Raw genomic sequence first — 25,118 nt, 5'->3', positions numbered from 1 at the left:
TTTCCGGTAACGTAGGAGAGGAAGTCATACTGGTGGGTCTCAGTGTAATGATAAGTAGACATGTGGAAATTAACCAACACAGAAAAATCCTGCCTATGGAGAGACTGGAGGAAACAGGGTTGAGGAAGGCTTTAATGTGAGAGACTTGATTTAAAAAATTGATATGGGAAGAACACAGAAATGAGGTGATTGAAAAGATAGAAAAATGAAGATAATCATAATGGAGGTTCTTAAAGGATCAGAGAATGAGATCTGGAGGAGGGATGATGGAAGACCTGGGCATTATAGTCATTATTATGTAAAGATAATCTACTGAAAGGGTTGTGGTAAAAAAGTGGGGATATTTTGAAATAGCTGTGTGAAAACTGGGATTGCAGGTTTAGCATCCAAGTGAATTCAATGATCAAGGAATTTCTTTTGGAAGTACTCTCTCATGTTGTATGCTTTTCTAGCCTTGGAGAAGGCATTTTGTAGGATTAAGGGCCAGGACTCCCTTGAAGAAGTAATGTTTAAAACCACTGTATAGCTTTGGAAAAATAATTAGGATCCTAATTTTTCAGAGAATCTGGGGTCTTCTGTCTTCTTTCCACTCAGATCTTTGATATGTGTCCTACTCTCTGCATCACTGATTCCAACTGATCTAGACTAAGATTCCCCCTTCTGTTGTCATCAATTCTTAGTTGAAACAAGAGGTTTAGGCCCTCTGGAAGCCAGAAACATGCCTGCATGTCAAATCTCATTTCAGATATGTACCTATCCATGCTTTTCTATAAGGCTGTAATGCCATCTGGTGATCACACGGAGAAGAAAAGTCAGAAGCTTTTTCGATAGGATAATCTTTTATTGAGGGTCTGCTTAGTGATGTTGCGGGGGGTTCAAAATATTACGGGCGGTGCACCGGTGGCTCAGTGGCAGAATTCTCGCCTGCTGTGCTGGAGACCCGGGTTCGATTCCTAGAGTGTGCCCATGTGAAAAAGAAAGGAAATATTACAGGTGCTTAGAGATTTGGTTTATCATTGAAAAGGCACATGAGAAACCCTAATTAAGAATACAAAATTTCATTCATTCATCAAACACGTCTTCTATGCAAGACACTGTACTGGACAGTGGGGATACAAGGATATACAAGCTATTAAGAATCTTGGTCTGGTGAGGGAGATGGACAAAGAAACATCAAAGACTAGTTTCAATGTGGCCCCAAGATCAAGAACCTTACATTTACATTTTGCTGACTTGAGAATGGATGCGATGTGTACCAGGAATGGTAAAGAATCTGGCCTCAAAGCAAGAATTGCTGTTGAGACTTTGGCAGGTATAACTGAGAGATAAGGTACCGCTAGATGGTGGGAGGCTTTAAATGCTTTAAGCTGGTAATGGGGAACTTTCATAGTTTTGAGCAGGAGTCAAACAAGAGATTGAAATTTTATTTCTGACCCCACCTAACCCATTAAAACAGATTCGCCATATTAATATGGGGAATCATGCCATTAATATCATTCTTTTTCTTTACTAGGAGAATGAAAGCATTAAACTTGAGAAATGTTTAGCAAAAGATTGCAAAATCTGAAGTCAATCATTTAATATTGAGCAGCCAGTATTTGAGAGACTACTATGTTCCAGGCAAATGCCATTATACAATAATGAACAAAATAAAGGGATTCTGGCTCCCATGGAGCTCAGGGGTCTAGTAGAATTGAACTATCTATGTACTCTACTAAGCAGATAGTACATTATAATTAGGATAACCTTGAGGGTATTATCCCAGTTTTACATGTGATTAAGAAACTTGCCTAAGGTCATGCCACTAACTAGCCCTAAAGTCAGGGTTGTAATGCAGAGTTTTTCAGTATTATGTTATACTGCCTCCAGTAGAGAGCAATGGTCTCAGAATCCCCTGGGTATCCATTTTCTATTTAAAAGATTTAATGCTATTATATCTGATTTAGACTAGATTTAGTCTATTTAAAAATAGGTAGAGGGTGGTACAACGGTGGCTCAGTGGCAGAATTTTCACCTGCCATGCCAGAGACCCAGGTTTGATTCCTGGAGCCTGCCCATGCTAAAAACAAACAAACCTACAAACAGAAAAGTAAAAAAAAAAAAAAGTAGAAAACCTTTAGGCACTGATTCAGCCTTGGCAAGAAAGGGTGGGGCAGCTAAAAAGGAGTTTTTGAATAGATAATTCCTACGGTAGTTTGCAGTTGTATGTACCTCAGAAAAAAACATGTTCTTAAGTATAATCTATTCCTGGGCATGAACCCATTGTAAGTAGGCTCTTTTGATGAAATTACTTCAGTTAAGGTGTGACCCACTTCAATCACAATGGGTCTTAATCCTATTACTGAGTTCTTTAAAAAAAGAATGAAATTCAGACCGATAAAGCCATTGAAGCAAATAGCTGAAATCAAGGTAACCTAGAAGAGAAGAGAGACCAACAAACACTGCCGTGTGCCTTGCTATGTGGCACAGGCAAGGACCACCAGCAGATGGTCTTCAGGAAGAAAGCATCACCTTGATTTGGACAATTTCCCAGCCTCAAAATTGTAAGCTAATAAATTTCTATGGTTTAAACCAACCCATTTCATGGTATTTGCTGCAAAGCCTAGGAAACTATATAAATTCAATCACTATCAAATGCTTCTTGTATATTCTAAGGATTTACAATATACATATAGCCATTTATATGTTTATATGTATATGTGTGTGTGTGTGTATATATATATATATATATATATATATATATATATATATATATATATATATATATATATATATATATATATATATATATATATATATATATATATATATATGTATTTGTGGTGAATTAAAGATGGCCAAATTCTTTGCCACTCATCTCATGAAATGGTGAAATCCTTTTCCCTTCTCCTTGCATCTGGGAAGACCCTGTGCCTGGTTTTGACCAAGAGAATACAGATTTGATGCTGGCTAACTTTTTTTTTTTTATGCATCTCTTTTTTGGGGGGTGGGGGTGCATGGTCTGGAAATCAAACCCAGGTCTCTCTCATGGAAAATGAGTATTCTACACTGAACCACCCATGCACCCAACTATTAGGATCTACTTTTACCCACTTGGAACCCAATTATCATCCTGTGGGGATCTCAAGCTGTGGGAAGAAGCCAAGGTGTTCCTTCCAGTCAGCATCCCCAACTGAGCTTCCAGGTGACAGCCAGCACCAACTGTCAGCCCAAGTGAGTGAATCATGAGTGGCATCACCAAAACAGAGGATTGAGACACTCTAGGGTTCCAACCCCAAACCCAAAGAATTTTTGAGCAAGCAAAAACTGGAAGAACCACTTTTCTTAGAATTCTGGAAAACAGTTAAAGGGTTGCAGTAACTGGGTGGGTATCAAATCAAGAAAAAAGCAACTTAAAAAATAGGTAAACCTTGTGGACTTCTTGCTGGCCGAAAGCAGTGAATTGAAGCTACATGAATAAAGACCTTCAGTAAAGGTAACTACATGTGTAACAGAAATGCCAAATACTATTGTATTTTTGGTTTGTAACTCCACTTTTTATATCATACAGGAGCCAAAATGTAAATGCATAAAAAGTAATGATAAATCTGTGGTGATTTTCACATAATGTATACAAGTGTAATTTATGACAAAAACATAGAGGGGAGAGAGGAGGTCAAGGTATGGGAACATAGTTAGAAATCTTAAGAAAGTTAGACAAGAATGAAGGTGTTATAGGGATTATTCCAAATAGGATTGGTGTTCCAATTTCCTTTTAAAGAAATTGAAAGACTGAAAGGCTAAGTTTGTGTGAGAGAGAATGGAGAAATAGATGGGATCTACTTTGAAAGCAAGTCTAAAAGTCTAAAAGATATGTCTGTATGTTAAGAGCAAAGGGAAATAAGGTGTGGGGTGTCCAGGAGGTTGCATTTCAATAAACAACCTAGGTGGTTTTGAAACAGTTTAAGAACTATTTGTCTAGAGCCCTGTGGCGCAGGACCAAGCAGCATCAGTAGCACCTGGAAGCTTGTTAGAAATGCAGAATGTCAGGTTCCAACCCAGACATACTGAACCAGAATCTGCATTTTCACAAAAAGCACCAATCTATGCCTATCTATGTGGGACATGACTCCCAGGGTGTGGACCTTCTTGGCAACGTGGGACAGAAATCCTAGAATGAGCTGAGACTCAGCATCAGGGGATTGAGAAAACCTCAACCAAAAGGGGAAGAGTGAAATGAGACAAAATAAAGTGTCAATGGCTGAGAGATTCCAAACAGAGTTGGGAGGTTATCCTGGAGGTTATTCTTACGCATTAAGTAGATATCACCTTGTTAGTCAAGATGTAATAGAGAGGCTGGAGGGAACTGCCTGAAAATGTAGAGCTGTGTTCCAGTAGCCATGCTTCTTGATGATGATTGTATAATGATACAGCTTTCACAATGTGTCTGTGTGATTGTGAAAACCTTGTGTCTGATGCTCCTTTTATCTACTTTGTCAACAGATGAGTAGAACATATGGAATAAAAATAAATAATAGGGGGAACAAATGCTAAAATAAATTTAGTTTGAAATGCTAGTAATCAATGAAAGGGAGGGGTAAGGGGTATGATATGTATATATATATATTTTTTTCTGTTTTCATTTTATTTCTTTTTCTGTTGTCTTTTGATTTCTTTTTCTGAATTGATGCAAATGTTCTAAGAAATGATCATGAAGATGAATATGCAACTATGTGATAATATTGTGAATTACTGATTATATATGTAGAACGGAACAATCAAAAGAGGAATGTTTGCATTTAATTGGTGTTTTTTTGTATTTAAAAAAAATAATAAAAAATAAATAAAAAGAATGCTAGTGATTAATGAAAGGGAGGGGTAAGGGGCATGGTATGTATGAATTTTTTTCTGTTGTCTTTTTTTTCTGAATTGATGCAAATGTTCTAAGAAATGATCATGATGATGAATATGCAACTATGTGATGATATTGTGAATTACTGATTATATATGTAGAATGGAATGATCACATGTTAAGAATGTTTTTGTTTGATGTTATATTTTTTAAAAAATTAATAAATTTTTTTTAAATGCAGGTGATTCATAAGCATATTAAATTTGGGGGAATATTGGTCCTAGAAGGTAGATACTTCAGGGACTTTCCTATTAGGAGGAGAATAATTTTAAGTAGAAGGGAAACTTTCACTTTGAGACTGAAGAGATATAAGTGATGGAAGTTTACATAAATATTTATGAACTGAGGCCATATGCCTACCACATGCTGGACACTATTTGGTACCAAAGAAAAAGATAGGCATGGTCTCTACCATAATGAAGTCTATCAGCCAGGACAAAGCTGTGGCAGATAGACCCTGAAATCTCATAGGCTTAATACCATAGAAAATTTATTTTTCAATAAAAATCAGCATGGATATTCCTAGTCGGTGGGTGGCATTCCATGAGGTCATTCAGGAGTGCAGGTCACTTCCATATTGTGATCCTTCCTTCCCTGGGGCTACCAGAATCCTTTTTGTATTTTCTGTATATGTTTGATTGATGAGAGAAGAGAATTAAGAGAACCTCATGGGTGGTGTTCACAGGCCCTGGCTAACATGCCATTAGCCACATTGGCCTCAGCTGTGAGGCTGGGAAATTAACCCTAGCTGTGTGGCCAATAAGGAGAGAATAATGGGTTTTGGGTGAACACATTAGCAGTCATTGCCATGTTGCACCTACCATCTAAAGGCTGAAGACACAGAGTACAATGTAGAAAAGAAAAGAACTAGAAGGGATGAAATTAGCAATGGAAGCCAAGTCAGAAACCTCAGAAGAAATGTTTGGTGCATAACCTCAGAAGAGATGTTTGGTGCATGGGTCAAGATCAGGCAGATTCCTTTTAAATTTTCTTTTAATTAAGTGAGATTTACTTTAATTAAAAAAAGAAAGTTTGCATATTGGAAAAAAAAAAATGAGCAAAGGGAAACGAGTGAATTAAGACCAGTCAAGATGCTGCACCAAAAGTGGCTAAGATGCTGATGGCCTGAAACAAGGCATTTGCTGTTTGAATAGGGATAACAGCCCAGAGGTAGAAAGATCAAAATTTCAGTACCTCCTGCATGATGTTAGTTGAACAAAGTTTTTGATCAAAGGCGAAAGTGGATGTTTATGAGAATGTTAGAAAGAGTTGGGGCACTATACATGAAAGCTGCCAAACCAAACACTGGCTTTGGACTCATTGGCTATGTGACCTTGAGCAAGTAATAACTTTTACCTGGTAGGGCTGACTGGAGGATTAATTTAAAAATTGAGTACAGATCTGGCACATGGTCAACATGCTGCAAATGTCACCAATATTCTACACCACATGACTCCTGTGGTATTTTTACATGAACACCCTAAAATGACAAAATCACAGATTCAAGGGATTATTCATTTTTGTTGAGCCCTACAGTAAACATGTTAAAATTATCCTTTGAAATGTGGTTCTAACATAAGCTTTATCCTGGCACCTACTTGCCAGTGCTAGGCCTTCTAGTAATAGAGGTTCTGCAAGTTATAATTTACACAAAGATGTCACACAGATCTCTTAAACTATAATGATATTTACAGATTATAAAAAAAGTAAAAGCCCACACATTATTTCTCAATCTGAACAGCTAATCCATTACTTTCATTTAATATTTTTTGAAGCTAAACTTAGATTTGAATAGTTGTCCATGAGGTTATATATTTAGGGTCTCCTGGCAAACAATTTTTCTTACACCCCTTTATAGGTCAAAAAAATGGGAAAAAAAACCAACCCAGCACATTTGTAATCCTCACTTACTGGGCTATTATTGAAAAGCACAGTATTTTTATGACCTTACTTTACTCTATTTTGGGTACATTATGACACATAGATATTAATATTCACCAGCTGAGGTACTTTAGTCAGCTGTCAGTAGAATTCGGCTGCTTGGTGTGGGAGAGTGTGGTAAACCCACAGAAGCTGGTGAATAATATCTTTTCAAAGCACTCTTACATGGCATCCGACTGTGTCTGATTCTATAGTAAATGCAACACACAGGTATGTGGGGCTTTAACACAGGCATGAACACTTATGTGTAACTTCTGACTGAACTGAGATCTTAAAGTAGATAATCAAGTGGAGAATGAATACTGAACCAGAAAAAGAAAACATGTGCAGAAACCTAGTAACAAAAAGCAGTATCAAGGACTCAGGGGGTGGGGGGGAACAAAATCGTGTGGCCAGAAAAGAATCTAAGGGTAGTGAAGATGAGGAGGTGGCAGAAGGACTAGATTATTAAGAGCCTGAAAGGCAAAGTTATCATGAGCAGGAATTGTGTCCAATTCACCACTTACCCCAGTTGTCTAACATAGAATTCATTTAATGAAAACTATAAACCAGTAAATAAGGAAGGAGTTATGACAAGTAATTACCATAGGTTGTTGGCGCTTCCTCAATCTCAGCCCTGGAGATATACAAATAAGAGGTTGGGGGTCTAGGAAATTTGAGAACTCCTAGAAGGACAGATCATGTCCCCTAGTATTGAGGGGTAAGAAATAGAAGGCCATTGTGGAAAAGAACAGAGTACCATGGGAGGAGAGGTGATATATGCTGGGACAGAAGACTTCTGTTATGTACTTTTATTCTCCACTTCACTGAAGAGGACTGACTCATCACTGCCTGGGGTGGCCAGAATATTGCAACAGATTTAGACAGCACTACCTGGCCCTTGGGATTTCTTACACACTGAGCTGAAAAGAAGGAGATGTTCTACCATCCACAACTCTAGTAGAGCCCAGATTCTAACTCAGAGGCTCCCTGCCTTAAGGGACATCTCCACTCTTCAACTCAACAGTGTGCAAGCTAGGGCCTGGGTTTGGCTCCTCCCTTCTAAAAGCAGCCAATACAAAATCCCCATCCCCTGTGGTCACAGGGTAAAAATAATCAGCCATCTAAGAAAAACAACACTCACTATAAAAGACAATAGTTTCAACTATCATTTCAAATTAAACAGAATAAACGAAGCCCAAAGAATAAAATCTTAAACTTGCATATTAAATATCCTTAAAGAGGTGAAGAAATATATTGAAAACATATGTAAGAACAAATTAAATAAGAAAAAATATATTTAAGAAATGCAGTGAGGATGGGTTGATTAACATAATCACTCTGGAAGGCAGTTTGGCGGTTCCTGAGGAAGCTAAGCATAGACCTGCCATAGGATCCAGCAATCCCAATACTAGGTATGTATTCAGAGGAACTGAAGGAAGGGACATGAACGGACATTTGCACACCGATGTTTATAGCAGCATTATTCATGATTGCCAAGTGGTTAAACCAACTGTGATATCTACATAGGAAGGAATATTACACAGTTGTAAGACAGAATAAAGTCATGACCCATGCCACAACATGGATGAACCTTGAAGACATTATGCTGAGTGAAAATCAGAAAGAAAAGAACAAATACTATATGTATTTCATATTAGCTCACTAATCTGAACTAACACTAATGAGCGAAATTTGAGTTGAAGAACATAGGTTATCAGGTGATAGAGAGTAGAGATTGGGTATTTGATGGTGAAGGAGTACTGAATATTCAACAAGACTGATTATAAAGATCCAGAGATGGATAGCACATTATCTGATGTACCACAATAATATAAATACACTGAACAAAGCTGAGTGTGGATGTGGTTGAGGGAGGAGGGTGGGGAGCATGTATGACACCAGAAGGACAGAGAAAAGACAGAATAACTTAGCAATGCCTAGAGTGGCTAGAGTGGACAATGATAGTACTTAAGTGTACAAATATAAAAACATTCTTGCATGAGGGAGAACAAAGGAATGTCAACATTTGCAAGTGTTGAAAATGGATGGTATATAGGAAAAAAATACAATAAATGCAAGCTAGGGTCTATAGTCAACAGTAATGTTGTGATATGCTTCCACTGACCATAACAAGGCATTATGCCAAAATGAAACGTCAACAAGCGGAGGATATGGGGGTAGGGAGATGGATTCTTTGTGGAAGAAAAGTAAATGTCTTCGTACAGATTATGGTGGCAAAGACATGGATGGCTATTTACTGAGGTTGGATTGTATGATGTGCAAATAAAACTTCAAAAATGAACAGAGAAAAATAAGTTCTAGAGAAAATGTGGAAAAAGATGTACCTATTTACTGTTAAGGAAGCTGAAAAGCACAACCTCTGGAGGGCGGTATAGTGGTTCCACAAGAGGTTAGAGCTGGGGTTGCCTCAAGATCCTGCAACCCTATTGGTAGGCATACACCTGGAGGAACTGAGAGTGGGACTCAAATGGACACTTGCACACTGGTTTATGGCGGCAATGGATGGAGGTGGCCTAAGGGTACAACGACTGAGGAATGGAAGTTGGAACTATGGTGTATGCATACATCGGACTACTGAGCAGCTGCAAGGAATGAAGCTGTGAGGCATACAATTAGGTCGATGAACTTTGAGGACAGTATGTTCAAAAAACAAAGTCAAATATCATGCCTCACTCCTGAACTATAACATACAAACTTGGAGAACTGAAGTCAAGAGCATGGGTTGGGGCCTATTTAAAGGGTCTTAGATTGTAAGCTCTTACAGCAGTCACAGCTATTCCAGAGTTATAACTGTTATTTCTAAATTCTGTAATGCTGAGCTATTTGTGTGTAACTTGGCCATTCCGTGAAATGTCAGTATTTATATGACACCTGAGACTCAAGAGCTCTGAAGTTATGAAAGTCAGACTTACTTAATACAACTGTTTAAAAAGTTGAAGTGATCAGACTTCGACTAGTGATATAAATGAAGCTTATCTGGATAGGACTAAGGTAAATCAGAACACAGGGTAAAGGATGTTATGGTACATTTTAAAATTTCAACTTCTGTGAGACCAAAAGGAGAGATGTTTATTTGGTGCAAAATTTATATTTTGGGCAGCAAATTATCTCACTTAACTGTATGGTCAGTTTATTCAAACCCCATAATTACATGGAATCTTGAATAGAGCTGGCTTGTACAGATTGGTGTGTGATGCCTTGATACATCCCAGAGTAATTTGGGCGGACAATAAAAGGGTGTTTGTAGTCCCTTTGGGGGACTACGTTTCCCCATCTGGAGAATTCCTGATATTCTCATAGGCAGTGGGACAACCAATTCAATAAGCTAAGCCATCGATCTTGGGGTCTACCCCTATGAAACTTATTCTTGCAAAGGAGAAGCTAAGCCGACTTACAATTATGGCTAAAAGAACATCTTTTGTTGCTAAGATGTGGCCTCTAAACCAACCCCACAGGTGAACTGTCTTTCCCCTACATGGGACATGACTCCCAGGGGATAAACCTGGCCCTGGTATCATGGGATTGAGAAAGCCTTCTTGACCAAAAGGGGGAAGAGAAATAAAATGTTTCAGCGGCTGAGAGATTTGAAGTAGAGTTTGAGAGGTTATTATTAATTCAATAGCTTTCAAGGCATGACTGTGTCATTGTGAAAACCTTTCACACTCCCTTTATCCAGTGTATGGACAGATGAGTAAGACAAAAAATAATAGGAGACATGGGATGTTTTCAGTGTTCTTTTTATTCTTTTTATTTTTTTGGAATAATGAAAACATTTAAAAATCAATTGTAATAGTGCTGGAGAGGATGAGGCGAAAGAGGCATACTTATCCACTGTTGGTGGGAATGTAAAATGGTACAACCACTGTGGAAGGCAGTTTGACGGTTCCTCAGGAAGCTAAGTATAGAATTGCCATATGACCTGGCAATACCATCGATAGGTATCTACTCAGAGGACCTGAGGGCAAGGACACAAATGGACATTTGCATACCAATGTTTCTGCCAGCACTATTTACAATTACCAAGAGATGGAAACAGCCAAAATGTCCACTGATAGATGAATGGTTAAACATTGTAAATATACGATGGAATATTATGTGGCTGTAAGACAGAATAAAGTTATGAAGTTTGTAACAACATGGATGGACCTTAAGGAAATTATGCTGAGTAAGAGTAGCCAGAAACAAAAGGACAAATACTGTATGGTCTCATTGATATGAACATTAATGAATGAACTTGAAGAATTTCAGTTAAGAACAGAGCTCATGGGCGGGCCGCGGTGGCTCAGCGGGCAAAGTGCTTGCCTGCCATGCCGGAGGACCTCGGTTCGATTCCCGGCCCCAGCCCATGTAAAAAACAAACAAACAAACAAAATACAATAAAACAAGAAAATGTTTAAAGATGTTTCCCTTTCTTCCATCCTTCCTTCCTTCTCTCTGTCTTTCCTTCCTTTCCTCCCTCTCAAAAAAAAAAAAAAAAAAAAAGAACAGAGCTCATCAGGAGACAGAAATAGGGTAGATACTGGGTAATTGGAGATGAAGGGATTCAGACTGTACAATGGGACTTGTACAGTCCTGGGGGCACAAATGAAAACAGAAGATACACAATAAAGACTGAGATGGGATAAATTAGGAATGCCTAGAATGTATAATGATAGGGACTAAATATACAAATTTAAAAATGTTTTTGCATGAGGAACAAAAGAATGTCAATAATGCAGGGTTTTAAAAATAGATGGTAATTAATATTTTAAAACTTATGTGAAAATAAAGCAAAAAATGTTTATTTGGTACAAAATTTATATTTTGACTAGTGTATTTCCAAACATAACTTATGTGGACAGCTTAATTGAGCACCATAAGTACATGGAACCTTGAGTAGGGCATGAGATTTTGTAGGTTTGTCCAGAGCGATGCCCCCATAAATCCCAGAGTGATTTGAACAGTGAATAAAAAAGTATTTGAAAGTCCCCTTGGGGGAATGGGGAGAAAGGGGGAAAAAATTCAACTTCCCCAAGTGGAGAATTCTTGATATTCTCACAAGCAGTGGGGACAACCAAAGCAATAGGCTGAGCCCCCAATCTTGGAGTTTGCTTATATGAAACTTAACCCTGCAAAGGATAGGTTAAGACTACTTAAAATTAGGCCTAAGAGTCACTAAGAGAACCTCTTCTGTTGCTCACATGTAGGCTCTCTCTCAGCCAATACGACAAGAAAACTCACTGCCCTCCCCATCTCTACGTGGGACATGAAGGTGTAGACCTTCCTGGCAACATGGGACAGAAACCCTAAAATGAGCTGGGACTCAGCATCAAAAGATTGAGAAAACCTTCTCGAACAAAAAGGGGAAAAGCAAAATGAGACAAAGTGTCAATGGCTGAGAGATTCCAAACAGTCCAGAGGTTACCCTGGAGGTTAATCTTACGCATTATATAGACATCACCTTTTTAGTTAAGGTGTAATGGAGAGGCTGGAGGGAAGTGCCTGAAAATGTAGAGCTGTGTTCCAGTAGCCATATTTCTTGAAGATGATTGTATAATGATATAGCTTTCACAATGTGACTGTGTGATTGTGAAAACCATGCATCTGATGCTCCTTTTATTTACCTTATCGACAGATGAGCAAAACATATGGATTAAAAGTAAACAAATACCGAGCTATAGGTTTTTGTTTTGTTTTGTTTTGTTTTGTTTTTACTACTATTACTTTTATTTTTTTCTCTATATTAACATTCTATATCTTTTTCGGTTATATTGCTAGTTCTTCTAAACCAATGCAAATGTACTAAGAAACGATGATCATACATCTATGTGATGATGTTAAGAATTACTGATTGCATATATAGAATGGTATGATTTCTAAATGTTGGGTTAATTTTTTTTCTGTTAATTAATAAAAAAAATACAAAAAAAAAGTAAACAAATAGGTGGAACAAAAAAAATCAATTGTAATGAATGTGCAGCTATATGATACTGTGAACCATTGATTGTACACTTTGGATGATTATATAGAATGTGAATATACATCATACATTAATAAGATGGCATTAAAAAACAGAATAGTGAATTAGGAGATAAAATCAAAGGCCTAAGGAACAAAAAATATAAAAACTATTAAGGATAGTAGTAGAAATGTTAACAGTATAAGAGTCCTAGAAAGAGAAAAATTTTTATTTAAATATTTATTTATAGAACATAAGGGACCATGAACAAAAGATCATGGATTAGAATGGTACTCATTTCCTATCCTATTCTCCAATAAAATGAATCGGGATCCTTGAAGAAATGGCTGATTCTGGGCCTGGTGCAGAAACAGACAAGGTGGACCTTGGGCACCCTGTAGTTTCATAAAGTGAGGAAGTGCTTAAGAAAAAACAACCACAATAATAGGGTATGTTAGAAGGGCATGCAGCCAAGTAATAGAGCTTCCAATGGACAAAACTGGAACAAAACATAGTATAAATGTCCATGAGTCCATACTCATAGCAAATACAATAAATGGGGGAGAGTCAAATCTGTGCAGAAGAATTCCAAATAATTTATGTGGACACTATCTTCAAGGAAGTGTTTAGCAGAACTTCCCATACTCAAAAGTGTTAAACATAGAAAGGGAGGTAGTAATTTTAGAGTGGAGAAATCTGGCAAACATGACCTCAGCAGGTTGATCAAGGTTAACATCAACATACTCCTGATATGTGATCAGAATGGCACTGTACATCTGTTAGTCTTTCAACAAACCCATAACCCCAGCCTAATGGACCACTCCTTCTCGAAACTGTCGTAGCCAAGAGGAATACAAAGACACAGTACAACTAAATGTATCATGGTATCCTGGAATATAGAAAGGAAAAATTAAGGAATGTTAGTATTAACTCATTTATTGTGAAAAATGTTAAGGTACCAATGTCAGATATTATAAATGAGAAGTCTATGTACTATTTTCACAGTTTTTTTTTTTTAAACCGAAAGTATTCCCCCAAAAAGGTTACTTTAAAAAATAAATAAGGGGATGTGAGGGTAGTTCAGTGGTAGAATTCTCGCCTGCCATGTGGGAGACCCGGGTTCAATTCCCAGTCCATGCACTTCCCAAAACAAAACAAAGAAACCAACAAAAACAAACAAAAAATTCAGCAAGTGGCCCTGCAATAACTAGATAGTCACATGTAAAAAGAATGAAATGTGACCCTGCCATACAACATACAAAATAACAGTAACTTATATGCTCCATTTTATTACACCTTTCTCAGGTGGTAAAGGTGGTAGTAAGCCACCCACAAGCAGCAGGGCCTTTTCCCACCCCAGCCTTTATACCACCTCAAGGGCCTCTTCTAGAGGACAGGGAAGGCCAAACAATACGGGCTCCTGTAGATTATTAAACAGACAAATGCATGACCCAACAAGTTAGCCCATTAAGTGTTCATAAATAGCAGTAAAGGAAAAGATGCTGCAAAGCAGAGATTCTGAGCATTACAGTTGATTTGTTAACTCACTGAAATTGTTTTCCAAGAGAATATTGACAGGTCCCTTAACTGGAGCGGTTCATAAAGCCCTAATTAAGGAGTAAGATTCAGAGGAGTTGTCACTTTTTAGTTCTTAATTAGTTCCTCTTAGCAGGTTGTTTTCCTTTGTGTGAATTCCTAGGCGCTTAAACACCTTTTTGTGTTCCCTTGAGGCCTGTAGAATTTATTCCACTGGGTTTTATTTTCCTGATTAAAATCTGAGATATGATTCCAAATTCCAACACAAAATGGCCATTGACATACAAGGAAAGTAAATCATAACATGCCTAGGATAGCTTTCAATAACTGGGATTCCCTGCCCTTCTTTACAATTTTTTTCCTCTTAATATGGTACAGGCCCAGGAAACTGAAAGTGGCCAAAGCACTTAAGAGGTACTTGTTTTTACTAATACTTACGGCAGGAGGTTATTTGGGGTATTTACAGACATATAATCCAGCCAGTCTAATCCCAGCTTCCATTACAGAAGTGAGAAAAGGATGAGAAAGGGAAGGAATGAAAACAAAGCCATCCTGAAATGTTTTACCTCATGTCTACTTAAGACTCACTAGGAAATAAATTTCTTTGCTTAAAAAAAAAATCAAATCAACAGGGATAAGTAGGTGACTAATTAACTTCACTTATCAAGTAGGAAATTCCATTAAAATTATTTTAATTGCACGATTAAGCCACTGAAACCTCTTGGGGCACCCAATACTTGCACACAGCAAATGAATTACCCCTTTCAAGTAGCAGTGCAGGAGTCCCTCTCTGCACACAGGTAGTCCAGGCAACCTGCATGCTGATCTCTGACACCAGAGATTTTAAACCTTTATTCATGATACATAAAAAATCCCTCTTTCCTTAGGGGCCATTTCTGTTTTACTATCTAGGATTAAGAGTTGACCACTGCTGAAAACTATTGTTCCTTTGTACCTTTTCCTCATAAAAAATGGAAAATCACTATGCAAAAGTACAAACAAACAAACCTCAAATGCAAGCCAATAGGTACTATTCTACTTCCAGATAATTTACTAAGTCATTTAAGCCCTCTAAAAGATTTAGGGTTTAAGACTATAAGGCAATGGCATTAGTAACACCACAGAACTTTTCAGGTGACATGCTGGTATTACAAGGACTTATCTGGCTCTGAATTTGTCACTAATGAGCTGTTGAACTCTCAAAGCATGGATTTATATTCTCTAGAACAGGAATTGGCAAACTGTAGACTACAGGGCAAGTCAAGCCTGTCACCTGTTTTTGATCAGCCCTCAAGCTAGGAATGTTTTTTACGTTTTTAGATGTTGGAGAAAAATAAATATCAAAGGGCTATTTCATAGCACTGAAAGTTTTATGAAATTCCTATTTCAGTACCCATAAATAAAGCTTTATTGGAACACAGCCATGCTCATTTGTTGACATATCATCTATGGCTGTGTTCCAATAAAACAGAGTGGAGTAATTGCAACAGAGACCATATGGCCTAAAATATTCATTTCCTGACTCTAAAGAAAGCTTGCAGAACAATGCAATGTTCTAGTGCAAGCTTTCTGCATGAACATAAATGTCCCTGAGCTGTTTAGTATGGTATTCACTAGCCTATAGAAGATTTTGAGAAACTAAATTTTTAATTCTTATTTAGTTTGAATCAATAAATAGTAACATGGAGCTTAAGCACAGTGAAGCTCTAGAAAATGAGGTTAGTTTAAGTCTTTAGATTCTAAGTATTATCCTCAAAGTTGACAATTTACATAATTTTGGTAAAACAATTTTTTCTACCCATCTGGGCTGAAACAAGTTACTTAGGACCTATAACAAAAGGACTACATACTTGACTTATCTTGGTACCACACAGGTCTGCCAGACATCTGAGATTCCAATGAAGGCAGATTTCTTGCTCAGGTCAGGGAACCTAGTATCAAGGAGGAAAGGAATGACAGGCTGTCCCTAAGACAGGTCCTCTTTTAGCATGTCATGAAAAAAACTGTTTGCACCCAGACTAGGAACAACCCCACAAGAGGAGCCACTCCACTCTCAGAGGTGCAAAACGCTGCCCCAAAGGTACTTGCCGTCATCACCAAAACAGTGCTTGGGGCCAGACCTCAATAAAGGTAGCGCTTTCTCTTCCAACAGTGTAACACCATCACAGGCACCACATTGGCCTGGATAGCTGACAACTGCTGGATAATCCCTGAAACTGCTTTCCCATTCTTTTTGTTTCAGATACCCAGGCACCATAGGCAGAAGACTGGACAAAGGTATCACTATGAATTAATGTTAATTTTACTTTAATTAATGTTAAATGGTACTGTAAAAAAAGGGGGGCATGGAAGCACTAGTTCCACATTTTCCAATTACTTCAGTCATTTCATTCAACATTCAGGGAGTTCCTGCCATGTGCCAGGGGGTCTAGCAGTGAGCATGTTTACTCTTACGACTTAAATTGCCAAAAAACACTACTGTAGTTTCAAACCAAAGTCCAATTGCTAGCAGATTCCAGCAGTTTGTATTATTCAAAGTAAGGCCTTTCCTCTTTCCCTATAAATTCCTAAAACTGAATGATCTCGATAATCTCAACAGATTATACAGTTCATAGCCACTGAAATCCTACCCAGAGGCTGGATGTGTTGGGAGTAAATATGTGATTTTGCCTCCCAGTTATTTCCAAATGGACACCAACCAGCCAACAGGCCGGAACATAGGAAGTACTCAATGTTTGAAGGAATACGGATAGTTACCTGATAACTCCACATGAAGGCTGCCTGCCTGTCATTATTTCCTCTTTTCAGGAGGCCAAGGATGCCCTCCTTTCAAATCATCCTGAAAAGAAAAGCAGAAGTGGTATATTTCCCTGTTTAGCACCTCAGAATCATCTACTGCTGCCTTTCTGTAGAAATGGAAACAGGATGCTGTCTACCATTTATAATTTACCACTGTTTCTATACCCTCAGTAATTATTTCCCTTTTTCCCTGCCTAGGAGATGATAAAGCCAAACATCCCCTGAGGCTTCTAGATATCACTAGTCTTAAATCCCATATGTAATAGGCTATTCACAAAGAACATCTGAGGCATTCACATAAAGCACTCAACATTTGGCTAAGAGAATCCTTTTAAGGGAAAGCCAACTGATGGAACAGAACATGCTTTGATAAATAACCTGCCCCCCACCATCCATACCAATTCCTCCTTTGGAAACTAGGATATTGCTTTTTGTGGAAGCAGCAACTAAGTCAGCCCTACTGGATGAACTCCAGCATCAGCCCGAGTGATGTTTGACTAGAACTGAGAGTCATCTCTTCTCAGAAAATTAGCATTCCCAAACAAAATCATTACAAAGGGGTCTTAATACTTACTGCTCCAAAGGAGCAACAACTCTGCTCACTCCCCAAAATCACTAAGAAGCCAACACAAATATACTGTCAGAAGAAATCAGTAAGGTCTATACCATCTGTAAGATTGTCGCTAGGCCTAGTAACCTTTCTCAAGTCCCTCAACGATCCTATTTTTATAGTTTATGATAGAACTTGAAAAGAGTGATCATAACTTTAGAGCAAATACAACAATTCCGGAATAGAGCATTCTCACAGATAACTATAGTTATGAAACCCTCAACACAAAGGATTGTGGTGATTGGCTTTGTACGGTGGGACGAGAGCCATGTACTTCGATTTCAATGAAATCAGCAAACCCCCCATGTACTTCCTCTCTGGGTCAAGCCCCTTTTGGGTATTTGCTCAAACAAAAACTGCTGCTGCAGACATAAGCCCGACTTTTTCCCTTGTACATCCCTCCCTGGCTTGATTTACTTTGCTCATTTTCCAGAGTGTGATTCATACTAGCTAAACTGGTTGGACCAGAACCACTAAGGGAAAAATCTGTACTCTTAGGCTTCTCCCTACAAGTCATGCTCTTTAAGTTTAACCTTAATGGATAAGGGACTATGCTGACATCCTGGCATAGTTAATACAGAGTCGGCATAAACCAAGCCCAGAATGCCAACCAGCTATGAGCTGCTGTTCTCCCAGCAGTGTAACACTTGCCTAGGTACAAGGCAACCTAGGCAGCTGCCTACAGCTGGAGTCAAAGTAGGCTGTGGTGGTTCCACTCACCAGGGATTGCATCTGGCCGAAATCCATAGTGGTCCCTCTGCAATCAAAATATTCCAGGTTAGAGGCACTTAATGGTGAACATGTGCATGTAGTTCAGGTACCCTGCCTTCAAAAGCCCGTATCTTGGTGAGACACAAGAAATAATGGCTGACAGTAAAACAACTAGCTTACCCTTGGTTTGTTTTGTATTCACATGTCTAATATGTTATTTATATACCACACTGCTTCGACTGTAGCAAATTCATGATCTAGTCCACAAGTGTCAGTAAGCTTGACTCCCCCAGTCAAGTAATAATGGGCAAGTAACTTAACTCTGAGCCTCAGTTTTCATATTTGTAAAATGGAGGTATTAATAATACTACTCTACATAGGATGGAAGCCAGGCTATCTGGAGTTGTGTAGACATTCAGTACTTGACATCAGGTGCCACATTCCAGGCAAGATGATGAATCTGGGTAAGTAGAAGGGGAAAAGTTACCCTGGGAGAGCAATATGAAGTGAAAATGGAAAGGCTGGTTTAAACTAAACTGAGAAGGCCCTTGAATGTGGGATGTCTTCGGGACAATCAAAGCAGCAGTGGATGCAGGAATGGTGTGAGGGCAACTGGACACAATTAGGTTGCCATTCCTGCTAAGGACCTCAATTATGGGTTGAAAGCAACAATCAAAATGCTGCAAGAATTTTAACAAAAATTCTACTCTCTCCCCCATCCCTATAATTTACCTTACATATGTAGGGTTAGGCTGTCTAAGACCACACCTTTTTCTAGCCATCCCCTAATCTGACTCCTAACTGTCCCCCCCAAATAATCTGGAGGAAAAGGAAACTGAATAAACCGGGTTCCTGGTCCGGGTATAAAGACGATCCTAAAAATAGCCTGTTCTTTTGAGGAACTTGGGTTGAAGGATCTGACCCAGCTACCCTGACACGTGGTTCCTCACAAACCTTCCTAAGTTCCTGGCCCTGCTGCCTGAGGAGCGAGGCTCCCGGTGTACGGTTCCAGCTGCCTCTTAGGGGTCTGAAAGAATAGCAAAAATGCGGCGGTGAAGGGGGGATGGTGTGACTCTAGAGTTACGGTCTCCCAGTGTCTCTTCAACAGACCCTCCAAGCCTGGGAGCACGTGGGAACGAATCTCAATTTTATTCCGTGCCCCGGCAACAACCTCCCCACACCTGCCTTTCGCATCGGGCTGATATATTTCCAAAGTCTCTCTGCCCGCCTGGTTCTTCCTTACTCACCGCACGTGTCCGGAGCTCTGCGAGGAGATCCAGCCTGGGCGGAGGCCGCAGGGGAAAGGGCAGCCGGGAGCCGAGGAGAGCCCCGCCCCAGAGCCGCTGCTGGGCGGGGCTTTGGTGGGCAGGGCCCTGGAGCCCCGCCCAGGAAAAGCCGCCTTAAAAAAAAATTTGTAAGTGTGGTGGTGGAGGTAAGCCTGCTCCTTTTAAGGCGGGACCCCAGAAAAAAGGGGCTGCATTTGCTTGAGCACAGTCCCATTTCTTCCTTGCGGGCTGAAGGGGCGCTGGTTTTGGAGGGGACCTGGTGTATACTTTGGGACCAGGCTTCCATCCTGTCCATACCCAGTGCCCCAGGGACGCCGGCCTCTGACGTGTGTGGTGCCTTTCGATTTCTACAGGCCCAGCCTTAGCTCTTCCACTTCCCACGCAGATCCTCCTTCTGGCTTTCTGCGGCAGCTCTGAAAGTCGGTTAATGGATCTCCTAGTCATACGGGTCACCTTGGACGGACCTCCGGGAGGTTTTTCGGATAGATTAAGCCGGTCACTCTTACCGATTAACCTTGCAGGGGTTCCCTGCACAGGGATCTTTAGCTGAGCTGCAGAAGTTAATGTAACCTTGCAGGGGTTCCCTGCACAGGGATCTTTAGCTGAGCTGCACAAGTTAATGAACACTGGCTTTGTCTGTCAGATTTGCCTTGCAAGGTGGCACAATCAGCTAGAAAGCTACAACCTTCATCAGAACAGACTGCCTACCAGGTACCCAGCATTTCTTTTGAACATTAAAACTTTCTTCCCCCTCTAACTGGAGTCAGTTTGGTTCTGTTCTGCTGGGCAGATGGTGAAGTTGGGGCCCAGTGGGGCAAGGCCCTAGTAACAGTAATTCCTAAATCCATTCCCATAATTCTCCAAATTCTACAGGCCTTCCCTTCCCGATCCTCTGAGTCTCCCCAATCCCCAGCATCCTACCAGTTCTTCTGATCCATTGCACCTGGCATCACTGCCAGGCAAGCCCCTGGAAATCAGCCACTGCCACTGGTATCTGCCAACATGTTTTGTTATCTATTTCCAGCTCTTTCATAGTAAAAAAAAAAATGTGCTTCCTGAGCAGCCCAATCCTGGCAGACTTCTCCTAAGAAAGCCTGGTGCCCTAAATTGATTCTAACAAGAGACCCTAGGCTCTGGGGACAAGGGAGCCACCAGAGGAGAAGTGGCGAGCACAAATCCTCCCCAGTTTTGATGAATTGGACACAAGCTGTAGTTGAAAAAGGCTTACATAAATACAGTAATTTAAAGTCACATGACTGCTGCTGGCCTGGCAGGCAGAGCTCTACTTTGTAGTTAAACAGGAATGTGGCTGAGAATTGCTGCCGTAATCAATGCCCACATCCGGCTGTCACAATGTGTTCATAAAGGAGGGTTATGAGAGCTATAAAACCAGGCAGATTGGGTGGATAACTGCGGAATTCTGCTAAAGGAGAAATTGAACTGGCACCTTGTATATTTTGCTTTCTTACCTTCCAAACTCACAGATTGCAGAGCTACCCTGAGGATTCATGAAAAGGAAAAATAAGGTCTGTGTGTGTATCATATGCATGTGTGCTTTCAGAGAAGAGAAAGGAAGTAATTGAGGATAGGGAGGTATTAGGGCCTTTGAGGAGAGAAGGACCAATGACCTGGCGATGATTGGATTCACAGATTAATCCAGGGAGAGGACAGGATTTGTGAGGCGAGAATGACAGCCATTATAAGTAAATCTGTGTAGTAGGCTGTGGACTCATATTTTATGGAAAATGCAGCTACCTTTGTTGAGTACAGATCATTCAGTGTTCTTCAGAGGAAAACCTGGATTATAGTTTCTTCTTTCCTGGCTAAAAGAAAAAAAAAACCTTCATATCCAAATTTCTTGAACCTCCACCCTTTTAAATTCTGAATACATTTGGTGAGTTGTTTTATGTTGTATTTTACCTGTAATAGCAACTACTTTTCTACTTTTTTGTTTATTTCTTATTCTTACAAAGACAAAATTGTCAGGGATAATAATGAAAAAGAAATGGGAAAAACATACAGCCAGAAGAAAGGCAGAGGATTAGAGGAGGTCCATTAGCTCTGAAATTATCCTCATAACTGAAAGGCTGGCTCCAAGTGATACCAGGTCCCCAAACTTCCTGCTTGCCTTTCTGTTTCTCTTCCATCTAACCTCTCCTTCTTGATGCTTTTTGCCCCTGAGTCTGCCCATTTCCTCTCCTCCCTGGGCCAGAACCTCCAAAAGAGAAATATTTGATCATTTTCAGTAGAGGAATATTTAATCATTTTGTTCAGTCAATCAATCAACATTAACTAAGAAGCTACTATGTGCCACACCCTGTTTGGATGCCACAGATAAAGTATGAGCAATAGAGCTCGGGCTTGCCTGAAGCCTACAGTCTAGTGGGAGGAAAGGACAAGTTCTATAGGCATTCCATGGGCCCTTTGTAAGGGGCAGTTAACCTAGCCTGGGACGTCAGGGAAAGCAATTGATATAGCTACATTAGCTCTAGCTGATCTTAAGGGTTTAGTGTGGAGGAGAGATCCCTTTATCATCCCAACACTCATCTTGCTGCTGCCATGTAATTTAGAGTTACCCAAGTTAGAGTGGGTGCCCTGCAGTTATCCTTGTTATTTAATTCTCAAAAGCACAGTTGAGGGCCTGAAAGATCTACAAAATAAAGGCTAGAAAGGACTTTTAATCCTGGTTGCTTTCAGAGTGCCTTCCTCAGCCTAAAGAAAGACTTAGGGCATTTGGGTGGGCAGCACAAACAGATGCAAAGGGTTTGTACTCACATGCGTCCCCCTCCCTCACTTGAATCCCTCATAATGATTCCAACTCAACATTTGCATACCTACATGTAGGCATGTAGGACCTAAAAGAGCCAGTATCTTTATCCTCTCCACTGGCTGAAATTAAATTATTAATAGAATACCCTAATTATAAGTAAAATTCTTTAGACAATAGGTAATGTGATGCAAAGAACAGTTGCAAGGCAGCCTGGGATTCTGGGTTCCCGCTACAGCATGTAGGGAAACATCACGGTGACATCAGCCAGAGCAAGACCAGTTCTCAGTCCTTCTTGGAGATGAACAATTCCCAGGATTTGGCTCCCTCCTCATATACCTCCAACTCCCCCCTTCATTTTGTTTCTAGACTCAATTTGTTAGTCTATTTCTATACCCCTCAGCTGCTCACCACCGTCACCCCCACAATGTCCAAATTGGCCCTCCAATACTAAAACCATTTGCCGGAAATTCATTAAGCTAAACACATGGGAAATTACAGAGGAGATTTCGCTTGTCACTTAGGCTCAAATATAGAAAGTAATTTTGCAAGGACAGTGGTGAGAGGCTATTTTTATCTTGCTTGTTTGTACTGTTTTCTTATCTTACTGCCTCTCATTCTCTTCTTGGCTACCTCTATCCTTTGCTTCTTTAGACTAAATGGACTCTTTATTCTTTATCCCAGTTTCTCTTATCTTCTGTCTTTGTCATTCATTCTTGCGACAAGTATTGAGTATCTATCCTGTAACAGAACCTCTTCTAAGCACTAGTAGGGATACAATAATGAACGACAGACATAGTCGTCAGTTTACAGTCTAATGAGAGAGGTAGACATTCTGTAGAGTGAGTTCAGATTTGGCCACAAGAACGCCTTGAGGGAATTACTTGCATGTTTCTGATACTAAGTTTACCCCCCAGTAAATTTAACCAGAATCCCAGCATGTTTAGTGGGTGTGATAGTTTGGAACTGTATGTACCCTAAAAAAATGCTTTCTTAAATTTCATCCATTCCTGTGGGAATAAACCGATCGAAAGTAGGTGTAGTACTTCAATCAGGATGGGTCTTAATCTATTACCAGACTCCTTTGTAAAAGAATGACATTCAGACAGAGATAGAAAGCAACAGAGGAAGCAGCCAGAAGCTGAAAATCAAGGAATCCGGAAGAGAAGGGAGAGACCAGGTGACACCATTGTGTGCTTTGCCATGTGACAGAGGAACCAAGGATTGCTGGCAGCCAGCCCCAGAACGCCACAGTTTTCGGGAAGAAAGCTTTGCCTTGATGATACCTTGATTTGTACATTTTCCTGGCCCTAAAACCATGAGCAAATAAATTCCCATTGTTTAAGCCAAACCATTTCATGGAATTTGCTTGAGCAGCCTAGGGCACCACAACACTGGGTTGGAGGATAAACCACATATCTCACAAGGAATGCAAAGAAATCCAAGACACAGTTTTCTGTGTGATATATACAAGCCCCTTGTGGAAAGAGAGCATGAATTTGGGAGCAGATGTTGATCTGATCCCAACTCTGCCACTTACATATCAGCTGTGGGATTTGACTTAACCTCTGGAACTCAGTTCTTTTACCTATAAAATAAGAATTGTAATCTCCACATTTTAGGGTTGTTGTCAGGAGTGAATAAGATATTGTATATAAGGGACCAGGTGCTATATGTCACTTCTTTTCCATCACCTTCTTAATCCACCCTTGAAATCCATAATTTAAGCACTCACACAACAAAGTAATGCCTCATCTCCTAATTGGTTAGAGATGAGGTTCTTCAAATAGTACTCACCAATCATAGGCCCAGAGAGATGGGTTGTTACTATATTGGTTACCATAAGTTGCACTATGCCTGCTACTTTTGGCAGTAAGATCATTCACTCCCTTCTGGAGTAAGGGAGAGGAAGTAAAAATGAAATTATAGGAAAAAAAACTGATAAGCTAAAGTGAGAAAACAAAGGACTTCCTCACTGTGAGGGCTGGAAATATGAGTAGGTGCCTGGAAGAGGCCTTCCTTTTCTAAGAAAATCTGTTTGAGCTGGGCCTGGCTAGGTCTATGTGCAAATAGAGGGTGAACCTGCTGACCTCTTCATGCCCCCATTTAACGGAAGGAATCCTTGCAGGAGAAATTGCTGTTTCTCTTCCTTTCCCAAGCCAGGCATGCTCTGGGGAGATGAATACTGCTAAGGAATGCTTATTGTTCACACAATAAAAAGAAAAAAAAAATGGCAGCTGCCATTTCAGGAACTTAATAAATACATCAAATTAATTTTGTGTATTTGTTTTACCTGATTCTGCCTCCCTGATAAAGAAGAAGTCTCTTTAATCAGGTTCCTTAAAGCTGCTGCTTCCTTAAAAAGAAGCCTGAGTTCCAACTGTGGAAACTGGCAAAGGCAAAACTCAAAGGAATATTTGGGGCTAGGATTTTTGGATTTCCACACCTACTCCCCATCTTTATAAAATCCTTGTGAGATATGTGGTTTATCCTCTAACCCAGTGTTGCGGTGCCCTGGGCTGCTCAAGCAAATTCCATGAAATGGTTTGGTTTAAACAATGGGAATTTATTTGCTCATGGTTTTAAGGCCAGGAAAATGTACAAATCAAGGTATCATGGCATAATAATGGCATGTG

General features: G+C 39.8%; 1 long non-coding RNA gene and 1 other non-coding gene across 4 annotated transcripts; both read right to left on the bottom strand.

Annotated features, from left to right (window-relative positions):
- Positions 1 to 812: 812 nt before the first annotated feature.
- On the bottom strand, positions 813 to 19,782 carry LOC143665033 (uncharacterized). Of its 3 annotated transcripts, XR_013166717.1 has the most exons (6): positions 19,677 to 19,782; positions 18,439 to 18,475; positions 17,067 to 17,148; positions 16,160 to 16,240; positions 6,248 to 6,371; positions 813 to 953 (listed from the first exon to the last, which is right to left on the bottom strand). It is a non-coding gene; the product is annotated as an uncharacterized LOC143665033 (long non-coding RNA). The 3 variants fall into 3 exon arrangements; XR_013166716.1 differs by lacking the exon at positions 6,248 to 6,371 and having other exon boundaries at positions 814 to 953; positions 19,677 to 19,777; XR_013166718.1 differs by lacking the exons at positions 813 to 953; positions 6,248 to 6,371 and adding an exon at positions 12,999 to 13,662 and having other exon boundaries at positions 19,677 to 19,778.
- Positions 16,312 to 16,513, bottom strand: LOC143665057 (small nucleolar RNA SNORA74). The gene has a single exon (XR_013166732.1). It is a non-coding gene; the product is annotated as a small nucleolar RNA SNORA74 (small nucleolar RNA).
- Positions 19,783 to 25,118: the final 5,336 nt, after the last annotated feature.

This window comes from Tamandua tetradactyla, chromosome 20, assembly GCF_023851605.1.
Source record: "Tamandua tetradactyla isolate mTamTet1 chromosome 20, mTamTet1.pri, whole genome shotgun sequence".
Lineage (NCBI taxonomy): Eukaryota > Metazoa > Chordata > Mammalia > Pilosa > Myrmecophagidae > Tamandua > Tamandua tetradactyla.
This window is presented reverse-complemented; position numbering and strand designations above follow the sequence as displayed.